The sequence below is a fragment of the Oryx dammah genome, unplaced genomic scaffold (genome assembly GCF_014754425.2).
Source record: "Oryx dammah isolate SB20612 unplaced genomic scaffold, SCBI_Odam_1.1 HiC_scaffold_5, whole genome shotgun sequence".
NCBI classification, from domain to species: Eukaryota; Metazoa; Chordata; class Mammalia; order Artiodactyla; family Bovidae; genus Oryx; species Oryx dammah.
The window spans coordinates 104,600,041-104,612,758 of NW_024070189.1; positions in this window are offsets into that span (position 1 = coordinate 104,600,041).

The following is a 12,718-nucleotide window of genomic DNA, read 5'->3' on the forward strand; positions in this document are numbered from 1 at the left end:
CTTCCATGTCCTGGCAATTATGAAATAGTGTTGCAGTGGACATTGCGGTACATGTAACATTTCGAATGATGGTTTTCTCTGGATATATGCCCAGGAGTGGGATTTCAGGATCATATGGTAGCTCTGTTTTTAGGTTTTTAAGGAACCCCCATACTCTTCTCCATAATGGCTGTACCGGTTTACATTCTCAACAGTGTAGGAGGGTTCCCATCTCTCTATATCCTCTCTCGCACTACTGTTGATAGATTTTTTTTGGTGAGAGCCATTCTGACCAGTGTGAGATGATACCTTCTTGTAGTTTTGATTTCCATTTCTCTAATAGTCAGTGATGTTGAGCATCTTTTCGTGTGCTTTTTGGCCATCTGTATGTCTTTTTTGATCGGGTTGGTTTTTTTTCATATTGGGCTACATGAGCTGTTTGTATGTTTTGGAGATTAATCCCTTGTCAGTGGCTTCGTTTGCAAATGTATTCTTCTGTTCTAGAGGGTTGTCTTTTCATTTTGTTTATGGTTTCCTTTGCTGTGCAAAAGCTTTTAAGTTTAATTAGGCCCCATTTGTTTATTTTTATTTTCATTACTCTAGGAGGTAGATCAGAAAAGATCTTGCTGAGATTTATGTCAGAGTTTTACAGTGTCTGGCCTTATATTTAGGTCTTTAATCCATTTTGACTTAATGTTTGTGTATGGTGTTAGGTAGTGTTCTAATTTCACTCTTTTACACTGTAGTTTCCCAGGGCCGCGTATTGAAGAGACTGTCTTTTTTCTGTTGTACATTCCTGTCTCCTTTATCATAGATTAGATGACTATAGATGTTTGAGTGTTTCTCTGGGCCTCCTGTCCTGCTCCATGAATCTGTGTTTCTGTTTTTGTGCCTGTACCATACATACTGCATTCTGTCTGTTTGTTTTTGCCATGCCACATAGCTTTGTGTATAGTCTGAAGTCAGGGAGCGTGACTCCTCCATCTCCATTTTTCTTTCTCCAGATTGCTTTAGCTCTTTGGGGTCTTGTGTTTCCATACACATGGTAAAATATTTTGTTCTCTTTCTGTGAAAAATGCCGTTGGTAATTTGATAGGGACTGCATTGACCCTGTGGATTGCTTTGGGTAGAATAGTCATTTTGACAACATTGATTCTTCCAATCCAAGAATGTGGTATAGCTTTCCATCTGTTTGTGTCATCTTTTGATTTCTTTCATCTGTGTCTTACAGTGTTTTCTGAGTACAGATCTTTTGCCTCTTAAGTCGGTTTATTCCTAGGTATTTTATTTATTGATTGATGTGATGATAAATGGGATTGTTTCCTTTATTTCTTTCTGATCTTTCGTTGTTAGTCTATAGGAATGCAAGAGATTTCTGTGTATTATTTTGTATCTTGTTACTTTACCAAATTCACTGCTGAGCTTTAGTAGTTTTCTGATAGTGTCTTTGTGTACAGTATCATGTCATCTGCAAACAGTGACAGTTTTACTTTTTCTTTTCCAATTTAGATTCCTTTTATTTCTTCTTCTCTTGTCATAGCTAGGACTTCCAAAACTATGTTGAATAAGAGTGCCATGAGTGGACATCCTTGTCTTGTTCCTGAAATTCGAGGAAAGGCTTTCAGCCTTTCACCACTGAGTATATTATTAGCTGTAGGTGACAGAGACATAAGAGGTTTGGGCCAGTCCCAGGAGGCAAGGCTCCCCTCAGGCAGGGAGCCAGCCCCCCAGTGCTGGCCCTTTCCCATTCCCCCAGACTGAGAGCAGGTGGTCACGCTGGGTGGGCAGCACCGTCCTGAGGTTCATTCTCCTGAAGTGAGCAAGCTTAAGAAGGCAGAACATGCTGTGGACCAGAATGGGCTGATCCTCGTGACATATGAACGACACAGGTAGCATACACTGTCACCCCGTGTGCTCAGGGTGCTGCTAGTACCCGTGCTGTGAATCAGAAGCACCGAGGGCTTTTCACCATCAGTGAACACCCAGAGCTGGGAACCAAGCGTCTTCTCTGGGCCAGTGGTATTTGTGAAACATCAGCCTCTTGGCCTGAGCATGCACTGCTGTGCGGACATGTCACCTGTTGTGGGAGTCATAAATTAAATGAGAAAGGAGATGGGCCATGGTGTTTTAAGTGCGGGCAGCTTCCGAGTAAAATGCTGCCTTGGAGATCATGTGACCTGTAAATGTCTTCAGGGTTCTGCAGGCAACTGAGACCTTAAATTTTTTGGTTTAGATCCAAAGAAGTACATGCTCCATATTCTACCTCAGTATTTTTAAAAGGAGGCTGCCATACAACAGAAGTGCTTCCTTTCTTGGAAACACCAAGTCAGTTTCCGCAGAAGCACTGGAGCTTATGGGAAGCTGTGACTTCGGAACTTTAACACCAGTATTTGATGCATATGCCCAGGGGAGATCAGTTGGTGTTTAACCTTCATGTGTGTTTCCAGTTTCATAAAGAGTGGTCACTGTGAGAGCTGGTATAGATACTTGGGAAGGTCTTTGCTGGTTTTCCTGTCTGCTTTAAATTTACTGTAAAGAGTATGAAGTTCTGAAAATTAGCTGTCATCGTTAAAAAAGAAAAAAGTAGTCCTGGGGTAGTAGTATTTCTAGAAGCCTGGAAAATGCAAGTGTAAACATTTCTTCACAGACCCTTGTCCTACTCAGGTTTTACAGAGAATAGTTCTAAGGAATATACCCTTTGTTGTTAAAAAGCGAAAAAATCTAGAAACATTGATTTAACCCAAAAAGAAACAAAGGTCAGCAGGAAAACAGTAGAATCAAACCTACAAATTTTCAGATATTGAAGTAACCAGACATATAAAATAAATATATTTAGTATGTTTAAAGAAATAAAATAAGGCATTTAAATATTAGTAAGAAACAAGAGACTATAAAATGATTAAGCAAATCACATAAACAGATCAAAGAGAACTGGAAATAAACATGCTTCTTTAAAGGAATCTATGGATGTGTTTTCTGAAGAATTGGGAAATATGAAAGAAAGAGATGGGAGAGTGGAGAGAAGATTTAATGTAAAAACATAGTGATCTAAGTGGAATTATGGATGGATAGAAAAGAACATGGGGCAGAGGAAAAAAAATAACGGCTGGGAATTTTCTAGACGTGCTGGAAGTTGTTGCTTCTTAGGTTCAGAAAGCCCAAGTGGCTTTGCTGTAGCTATAAACCTTGTCGCATTGTAGTGAAAGTCTAGAATCCCAAAGATAAAGGGAAGATCTTCACGTGGAAGTCGGTAGTGATAAAATATTAAAAAGTGATTTATCAAAAGCAGCAGTGGAAACCAGAAGGAAGGTGAGCAGTTTGTTCACTGTACTGAGAGAAAAATGCACATGTGCATGCTAAGTCGCTTCAGTTGTGTCCGGCTGTTTGTGACCCTGTGGCCCGTGGCCCGCCAGGCTCCCCTGTCCATGGGATTCTCCAGGCAGGAGTACTGGAGTGGGCTGCCGTTTTCTCCTGCATGGGGTCTTCCCGACCCAGGGATGGAACCCGGGTCTCCTGCATTGGCAGAGGGGTTCTTTACCACTAGCGCCACCTGGGAAGCCCTGGTCAGCCTAGAATTGTATACCCAGAGCTGTCATTCAAGAATGAGGTGTGAAATAAGTCAGTTTCATCTGAGATACTGTGATTTTTAGTAAGAAATATGTGTTTGATCTTGCCCTTCATCCTGGCACATAGTTCCTGAAGTTTTTGGAATTTCCTAAGTGATAAGAGTGTTGCTGCTGCTGCTGCTGCTAAGTCGCTTCAGTCGTGTCCGACCCTGTGCGACCCCATAGACGGCAGCCCACCAGGCTCCTCTGCCCCTGGGATTCTCCAGGCAAGAACACTGGAGTGGGTTGCCATTTCCTTCTCCAAGACATGAAAGTGGAAAGTGAAAGTGAAGTCAAACAGTCGTGTCCGACTCTTGGAAACCCTATGGACTGTAACCTACCAGGCTCCTCCGTCTGTGGGATTTTCCATGCAAGAGTACTGGAGTGGGTTGCCATTTCCTTCTCCTGATAAGAGTGTTAGAAAGGAAAGTCGCTCAGTCGTGTCCGACTCTTAGCGACCCCATGGACTACAGCCTACCAGGCTCCTCCACCCATGGGATTTTCCAGGCAAGAGTACTGGAGTGGGTTGCCATTGCCTTCTCCTGATAAGAGTGTTAGAAGTATGTTAATATTTATAACAAGCTCCTGTCAACCACACCAGAGTTTATGTTAATGAGATGACTTTTAGAAAAACTAAGGGTAGGGGTTAGTTGCTAGTTAGAAGATTAGAACTTTCAATCCCACTCCCTGAGCTCTGAGAAGGGGAGAGGGGCTGGAGGTTGAATGAATCACCAAAGGACAGTGATTTAATCAATCATGCCTCTACAACAAAGCCTCCATAAAACCCCAAAAGGATGGGGTTTGGAGAGTGTCCAGGTAGGCCAAAGAACTGGTTTTGTAGAGACCATATCCTTTGACAAGTTTTATCTAAAAAGATAACAATAATGAACAGATAACTAAAAATCCTTTATCACTTGAACATTAAGAAAATCACATCTGAATACTTCATGGGTCAAAGAGAAAAGGCCTCACGAATTACCAGCTACTTGAAATGACCATGAAAATAGAACAAAATTTGGTTGTGGGTGTATATTAGGGGTAACTTCATAGCCTTTAAAAGTGTGCCTCTGACTTAAGAAGTTAGCAAAATAGCAATGTAATAGACTCAAAGAAAGTAAAAAGAAATAATAAAGGAAAGAAGTAAGCAAAGCAGAGGAGCAATAAGACCAAGTATTTTTAATTGACAGGATGATGGGAGTGGGAAGAGACTCCAGGGGGCTTCAAGGGAGGCAGGGGGCTGGGTCTGCACTCTCCCTCTACCCAGTCTTTTCTGAAAAAAACCCTGTCTTCTCACTGGACTGTTGTGTTTTCCTTGGCACGCTCCCCTTTCCAGCTGGTCTTGCAGGTAATTTGATTCTCCAGAAGCTCACTTTGAAAAAAAACTCCTGGATCATCCTGTCTTTTATTTTATTTTTAAAGTTTATTTTTAGTCGGAGGATAACTGCCTCACAATGCTGTGCTGATTTCTGCCGTGCCGCCACGTGAATCAGACGTAAGCACACCTAGATCCCCTTCCCCTTGCCCTCCCTCCCACTCCGCCCCCCACCACCGACCCCTCTAGGGGTCACGCTGGGCTGAGCTCCCCGCGTTGCAGAGCCACTCCCCACGAGCTGTGTGTTTTACCTACAGTAATGTATGTGCTTCGGAGCTATTTTCTCAATTCGTCCCCCGCCCTCCTTCCCGCACCGTGTCCGCAAGTCTGTTCACTGCGTCTGCGTCTCTGTTCCCACCCTGCACACAGGTTCATCAGCGCCATTGGTTTAGATTCCGTACACATGCATTAATATATGGTATTTGTTTTTTTCTCTCTGACCTCAGTCTGTGTAACAGCCTCTGGGTTCATCCACCTCAGTTCAACTGACTCACACTCGTTCCTTTTTACGGCCGAGTAATATTCCGTTGTGCATCTGTACCACGACTTATTCACCCGTCGTCTGTCACTGGCCATCTAGGGTGCTTCCATGCCCTGGCTGCTGTAAACGGTGCTGCGGTGAACATGGGGGCACATGTGTCTTTGAATTACAGTTTTTTGGGGGATATATGGTCTTATTTAAACATTTGTACTCTGTCTCGTTTGCTTCCTAGTTTGCTTCTGTGTTGCTTCTCTGTGTAGTTAATGTCTGTGTTTAATCTGCCAATTTTGTGTCCTGTGTTTTACCCCCACTTCTCATGAGTCATTCTCTGTGTGTCTTCACTGTGGGTGTTTTTTGTGGCCTTCTGTGTTTGGATGTTGCTTGGTTCACTCAACTAGGCCACTGATGGGACTTGTGGTATGTTTTCTTTGTGCTTTTTCTCTTTAGATGGTAATGTTTTGCTTTACTTCTTCCAGATAAGTCTTGTGGGATGATTTCCTTTTGACTCTTTGCTTGCAATTCAGATGTCATGGTTCGCTATGGTCCTGAGCAAGATGCTCACTACCTCATAGGTGGCACTCAGCCAGGTGTTCTGTGTTTTTATGTGGCACTGGTTCCAGGAGTATTTATAAATAGATTTGAGAAAAATTATCCAGTGGGAAAGCTCAGACTGAGTGGGATGGAGACCCCATTCTAAGAGGCTGATACCAAGAGCTTATACTTGATGCCCCCAGCATATCTGAGTGGAGGCTGGTGGATGCCGACCCCTCTTCTCCTTTATGTTTAGGCGTGTTTCCAACGTTTATTATGAAAAAATCTAACACAGAAAGTGAGATTTTTGCACTGAACACACCTTGTGCGTGCCCAATTCGTGTCAAGCTTCTGCTAGGCCTTTTCCTTTGGGTATCAATTCCGAACCCTAATCCTCTAGCCACCCCCTGCCCCTTAACCTTTCTTAATTTTTGATACATTTCCAAGCGAGTGGCAGACCTCAGCCATACCCACCCCTAACACCTTCATCAGCATCATTTATGTTTCTTTTTTGTTTTTCCTCCTGGAAGTAAAATTAGCACATGGTAAAATGCACAATTTCTGCAGTTTGATGAAGTCTGAAAAATCCATACGTTGTGGTAGCTCTCCCCTGCCCCTTCCCAGTCAGGTTGTATGCCCCAGACATCACAGACGTGCTGAACCTGCCCTAAAACTTCCCGTCCGTCGTCAGTGCAATCGATGGTCCTGCACTTTGAAGGGAGGTTTTGTTCCTAGCACATTTTTGAACCTCCCCCATGATCCCTGTGTCTCTGTGCAGTCCTTTCGTTGCTGAGTAGTGCCGGTTGAGCGGATGGACCGCAGTTAGCTTCTCTGTCTCCTGTCAAGGGCCCTCCAGGGTGTTTGCAGTTTGGGCTGTTATAAGGAAAGCAGCAGAGGGCATTACAAACACTGACCAGACCATCTGTAAAAATAGAACTCTGATCTACAGCCTTTGGCCACCTGCCCAGGAAACCAACCCACCATCTCCAGTAGCCAGCCCAGGAAGCCAGGCTGCTATAGCCGGACTTGCAGGATATTAACCTGCTCTCTCTCACAGTAATCCAGGCAGCCAAACAATAATTCATCAGCTCCAAGCCACAGGACTTGATCAATAACTGATGCTTCCTTTTCTTTTTTTTCCTGCTTCCAACTTGGAACCAACCAGAGAAAGCCAAATATACCCCCTGACGCACCCCCAGGACACCCCACTGCTGGTCGGCTGCTCCAGCTCCCCAGGCCCACGGCCTCTGCAAGCACACTGGGACCTTTCCTTATTCCACAGGGAAGCTCTGCCGCCTCTGACTGCCCATGGCTCCCTTACTGCAGCGAGCTCTGAGCAGATAGCCTCTGCCCATGCTCTGCTCTGGCAGTCTGCATTCATTTGCACACTCAACCGAGCCCTTTGTGGACACAGGCTTTCAGCTGGTCACAGTGGTGGCTAGAGGTGCGTCTGTGGGGCTGCACGTAGGAGGGAGCTGGAGGACTTCTGCTGCGTGCTCAGTCCATTTTACACTCCCGCGGGCACCTTGTGCTTGCCAACATTTGGTGCTGTCAGTCTTCCTAATTCTGTTTGGAGGTTTCGTGTTTACATTTCAAACGTCTTGGCCAGATGCCTGGCTGTACTGAGGGGGGTCTGGGGGAGCCTTCCTTTGCTTAGCCTGGGGGGATCCTCCTTCCACTCTCTGTGACCTGGGCTCTTAACTAACTTAGTGTCCTTGTCTTCAGTTTCTTTTCAAATGATGTTGTTTCAGTTTGGTCACATTAGTGTTTGTGGCAAAAATGAATCATTTACGAGTACATTTTATGTCCGAAATCTCAAGAAGTTTGTCAGGGAAATGAGTGGCAGCAGGGACCCTGTCGATGAAAAATCTGGAGATTGCTGAGTATTGATCCCCGTTTCACTCATTCATTCCTCCAGTCATTCAACAAATTATTGAGTGCCTACAAACCATAAAAGTAAAATGCAAAGCCCACTGGATTGCCGTAGCTCTGTGGTCAAGAATGAAGCAGAGAATGGAATGGGATGTGTGCAGAGACGGGGTGCACTGGGAGATGGGCTGTCTATTGGTTTATGTGGTGAGGACAAGGCTGTTGGGGGCATGGGGCGTGTGCAAGGATGGGCTGCCTTGGGGCGACTGGGCTTGTGTGGGGTTTGGGTGCATGTGGAGATGGAGCAGGGTTGGGGCAGTTAGGGGGCAGGGTGAGTGCAGAGTCAGAACACTGAGGGGACAGGGCAAGCGTGGGGATGGTGCACACTTAGGGATGGAGTGTGGGATCAGGGAGCACTGGGATGACAAGGAGAGTGTGCTGTTGTGGTGCTTGCGGACACAGGTGCATTTGGGGGTCAGGGCAAGGTCAGGGTGCATCGTAGAAATGGAGCGTGTGTGAGGTTGGTACATGCAGTGACTGGGTACATTGGCGAGGGGTAGGGCAGGGCTGAGGTGCGTGGGGAGATGGAGCACGTTGGGAGGACTGCACACATGAAGGACAGGTGTAAGAGGGGCATGTGTGTTGTGCCAGGCAGAGGGCACAGCGAGGAAGGGCCTTGAGACTACTGCTCGTCTGGAATATCCTTCAGATAGTCGAGGCCAGTGCAGCTTGAGGCAGGATTACCGGAGACCACACTGGGGAGAGCCCACAAGGGGTTTGTAAAGGGCCTGTGCTATCCTAGGGCAGAGTGGGGGTTGAAGGGGAACCCCTGCCCCTGGGTGATGGGCGAGGGGGTGCCAGAAGAGTGGGCCGAACTAGGTTTATCTTAAAGCACGTGGGGCTTGGAGGAATTGGGGGGTTGTGCAGCAGCTGTCCTGACGTGTGGGGGCAGTTAGATGTTCAGTAGGGGTGGGTGGGGGTAGTCTGGAGGTCGTGAGCGCAAAGGGGATGCCACCAAGCGGGTGCAGACTGCTGCAGAGCACCATCACGGGGCAGGGCTGCTCACAGACACCCCTGGCCCAGGGCCTTGGGTCTGCAGCCTCTCCTGACCTGCCACATCATCTTGGGCTGGGCTGATTTATTCAGTGAAGGTTTCTATGGAGATCACTGTGGTTGTAAAACATAATACAGAGAGGTGCCAGTACTCCTTACCCAGTTCCTCCCCATGATAACTTTTAGCAAAAATGTGCTACCATATCACACCATCCACTGGCCTTATTCTGATCTCACTGTTTTCTTTGTGCTCCTTTGTGTACAGGTGTTGAGTTCTGTGCCACTTTATCACATGGGGAAGTTAGTGTGTCTCAACTAGAGTCAAGATACAGAACATCTCCATCCCATGGTGACATGTTGACCTGTCCCTAACTCCTGACCACCACCAATCTTTCATTTCTAAAATTCTGTCATTTCAAAACTGTTATGTTAATGAACATTTAGTAGTATACTAATAATGTATAGTAGTAACCTGTATATGTTGACTTTTCCCCCCTCAGCATCAGTCCCTGGAGATCTGTCCAGGTTGCTGCTGTGTCAACTGTTAACTCCTTTTTGTGGTTCAGTCTAATTCCATGGTATGAACTGCCATAGCCTGTTTAACCATCCACCTGTTCAAGGACATTTGTGTTGTCTCCAATTAGGAGTGACAACAACTAAAGCTGCTGTACACATTCATATGCAGCTTTCTTGTGAACACAGGTTTTATTTCTTTGGAATAAATGCCCAGGAGAGCAATGGCTGGGCCATTTCATGTTTAGTTTTATAAGGAACTGCGCACTTTTCCGGAGTGGCTATACCACTTTGCAGCCCTACCAGCTATGTGTCAGAGATACAGTTTCTCTGTATCCTTGTTGGCGTTTGGAGTTTTCAGTGGTTTTAATTTTCTGACAGGCATGCAGAGGTATCTCGTGATATTTTTAACTTTGAATTTCCTTGATGGCTAATGATGTTGAATCTCCTTTCATACGCTTATTTACCACCTATGTATCCTCTTTGGTGACATGTCTTTTCATGAATTTTGTCTTTTTTCTAATTGAGGGGTTTAATTTTTACCATTGAGTATATATTTCAATAACAGTCATTCGTCAGATGTGGTGGATTCTCATTTGCAGTAGTTACATTTCATACCTTCCGGCAAACACTGAATTAGTGAATACTAAACCACTTCTCCTGCAGAAAGGATGGAGTTAGATTCCTGCCAATTTCTGGTCACGTTTTTGTCAACTGATCAATAGATATCTTTATTTTATATGTGTTTCTTTCTGAAGACACCTTATTTCATGTGTGTTGGTTCATTAACATTGAACTCACAGCCAACAGGATTATAATTTGGACTTGAATGAAATTCATCTCATGTATTAACTTCATAAGGGACATCGCAACCTTCTTGTGCTCAGGAACATAGAAAACACTTCAGCTCTATGCTTGGGGGTCATTTGAAACAGTGAAAACAACAAAAAGTACAACAATTAAAAAAATGTGGCAATAAATCAATTATGAAAAGGATATTTGTTTACAGCCTGAGCGCTGGGACACAAAGGCAGAGTATGTCTCGTTCTAGGAATATGGGCATTGGGAGAGTTGAGTTTTTACTGCTCTGGGCATGTCTGCAGACTGTGAAAGCCCTTCAAGTATTGATTTTGGGGTCACAAGTAAACTTAGGGAGTAGGCAAATTCGAAAATAAGAGTACCAAGGGTAATAAAGTTTGAATGTGGTTTGAAATACAGTCGTCGCTTGGTCCTGGGGGGCTTGGTTCCAGAAAGTGAAACAAAAGGAAGTGAAATTGCTTAGTCGTGTCAGACTCTTTGCGACTCCATGGACTGTAGCCTATCAGGCTCCTCCATCCATGGACTTTTCCAGGCAAGAGTACTGGAGTGGGTTGCCATTTCCTTCTCCATGGGGATCATCCCAACCCAGGGACTGAACCCGGGTCTCCCACATTGCAGACAGATGCTTTTCCTTCTCCCACCAGTTAGTTCAGGTCAGTCGCTCAGTCGTGTCTGACTCTTTGCGACCCTATGAATTGCAGCATGCAAGGCCTCCCTGTCCATCACCAACTCCCAGAGTTCACTCAGACTCATATCCATCGAGTTGGCGATACCATCCAGCCATCTCATCCTCTGTCGTCCCCTTCTCCTCCTGCCCCCAATCCCTCCCAGCATCAGTCTTTTCCATTGAGTCAACTCTTTGCATGAGGTGGCCAAAGTACTGGAGTTTCAGCTTTAGCATCATTCCTTCCAGAGAAACCCCAGGGTTGATCTTCAGAATGAAAGTGAAAGAGGAGAGTGAAAAAGTTGGCTTAAAGCTCAACATTCAGAAAACTAAGATCATGGCATCCGGTCCCATCAGTTCGTGGGAAATAGATGGGGAAACAGTGGAAACAGTGTCAGACTTTCTTTTTGGGGGCTCCAAAATCACTGCAGATGGTGATTGCAGCCATGAAATTAAAAGACGCTTACTCCTTGGAAGGAAAGTTATGACCAACCTAGATGGCATGTTCAAAAGCAGAGACATTACTTTGCCAACAAAGGTCCGTCTAGTCAAGGCTATGGTTTTTCCAGTGGTCATATATGGATGTGAGAGTTGGACTGTGAAGAAGGCTGCGGGCCGAAGAATTGATGCTTTTGAATTGTGGTTTTGGAGAAGACTCTTGAGAGTCCCTTGGACTGCAAGGAGATCCATCCAGTCCAGGGAAGCCCTCAAATAACTATCCTAGATTTCATATTGGGCTTCCATGGTGAAGTGAAAGTGACCGCTCAGTTGTGTCTGAGTCTTTGTGACCCCATGACTAAGTCCATGGAATTCTCCAGGCAGGAACACTGGAGTGGGCTGTCATTTCCTTCTCTGGGGATCCTCCTGACCCAGAGACTGAACCTGCATCTCTTTTATCTCCTGCATCATCAGGGGGCTTCTCTACCTTTATTTTATTTTCAGTGCCACCTAGGAAGACCCACTGTTAGTCATACCATTTGCACATATTATCTCCCATTTAGTACGTCGTCTTTTTGTTTTGTTGATGACTTCCTTTGCTGTGCAAAAGCTTTTATGTCTAATTAGGTCCCATTTGTTTATTTTTGCTTTTGTTTCCTTTGCCTTAGGAGACAAATCCAAAAAAAAAAAATTTCTATGATGTATGTCAAAGAGTATTCTGCCTATGGCTTCTTCTAGGAATTTATGGTTTCTGGTCTTACATTTAGGTTTTTAGTCCATTTTGGCTTTTTGTTTAATCACTGTTGAGTCTTTATTTTATTTTCATCAAGCATTCTTTATCACTTTTACCTAACATTTATTACCTAACATTTTTAAAACCTTTTAATTTTATACTGGAGTATAGTTGATTAACAGTGTTAACGTTAGGTGCAGGTGTACAACAGAGTGATTCAGTTATATGTATATATACACACATATATACTTTTTGGGGGTTTATTTTTGTATATGGTATGAGAAAATGTTCTAATTTCATTCTTTTACATGTGTCTGTCCGGTTTTCCCAAGACCACTTATCGAAGAGACTGTTTTCCCCTCTATTGGATTGGATTGGCCAAAAAGTTTCTTTGGGTTTTTTCCACGCTATTATAGAAAAACCCAAGAAAACTTTTTGGCCAACCCAATATATTCTTGCCTTCTTGGTCACAGATTAATTGATCATGAGTGCATGCATTTATTTCTGTGCTGTCTGTTCTGTTCCTTTCGTCTTAAGTGACTGTTTTTGTGTGAATACTTCGCTAGTTTGATTATTATACTTTTGTAATTAGCCTGAAGTTAGGAAGTGTGACACCTCTAGCTCTGTTCTTCTTTCTCAAGATTGTTTTGGCTATTCAGAG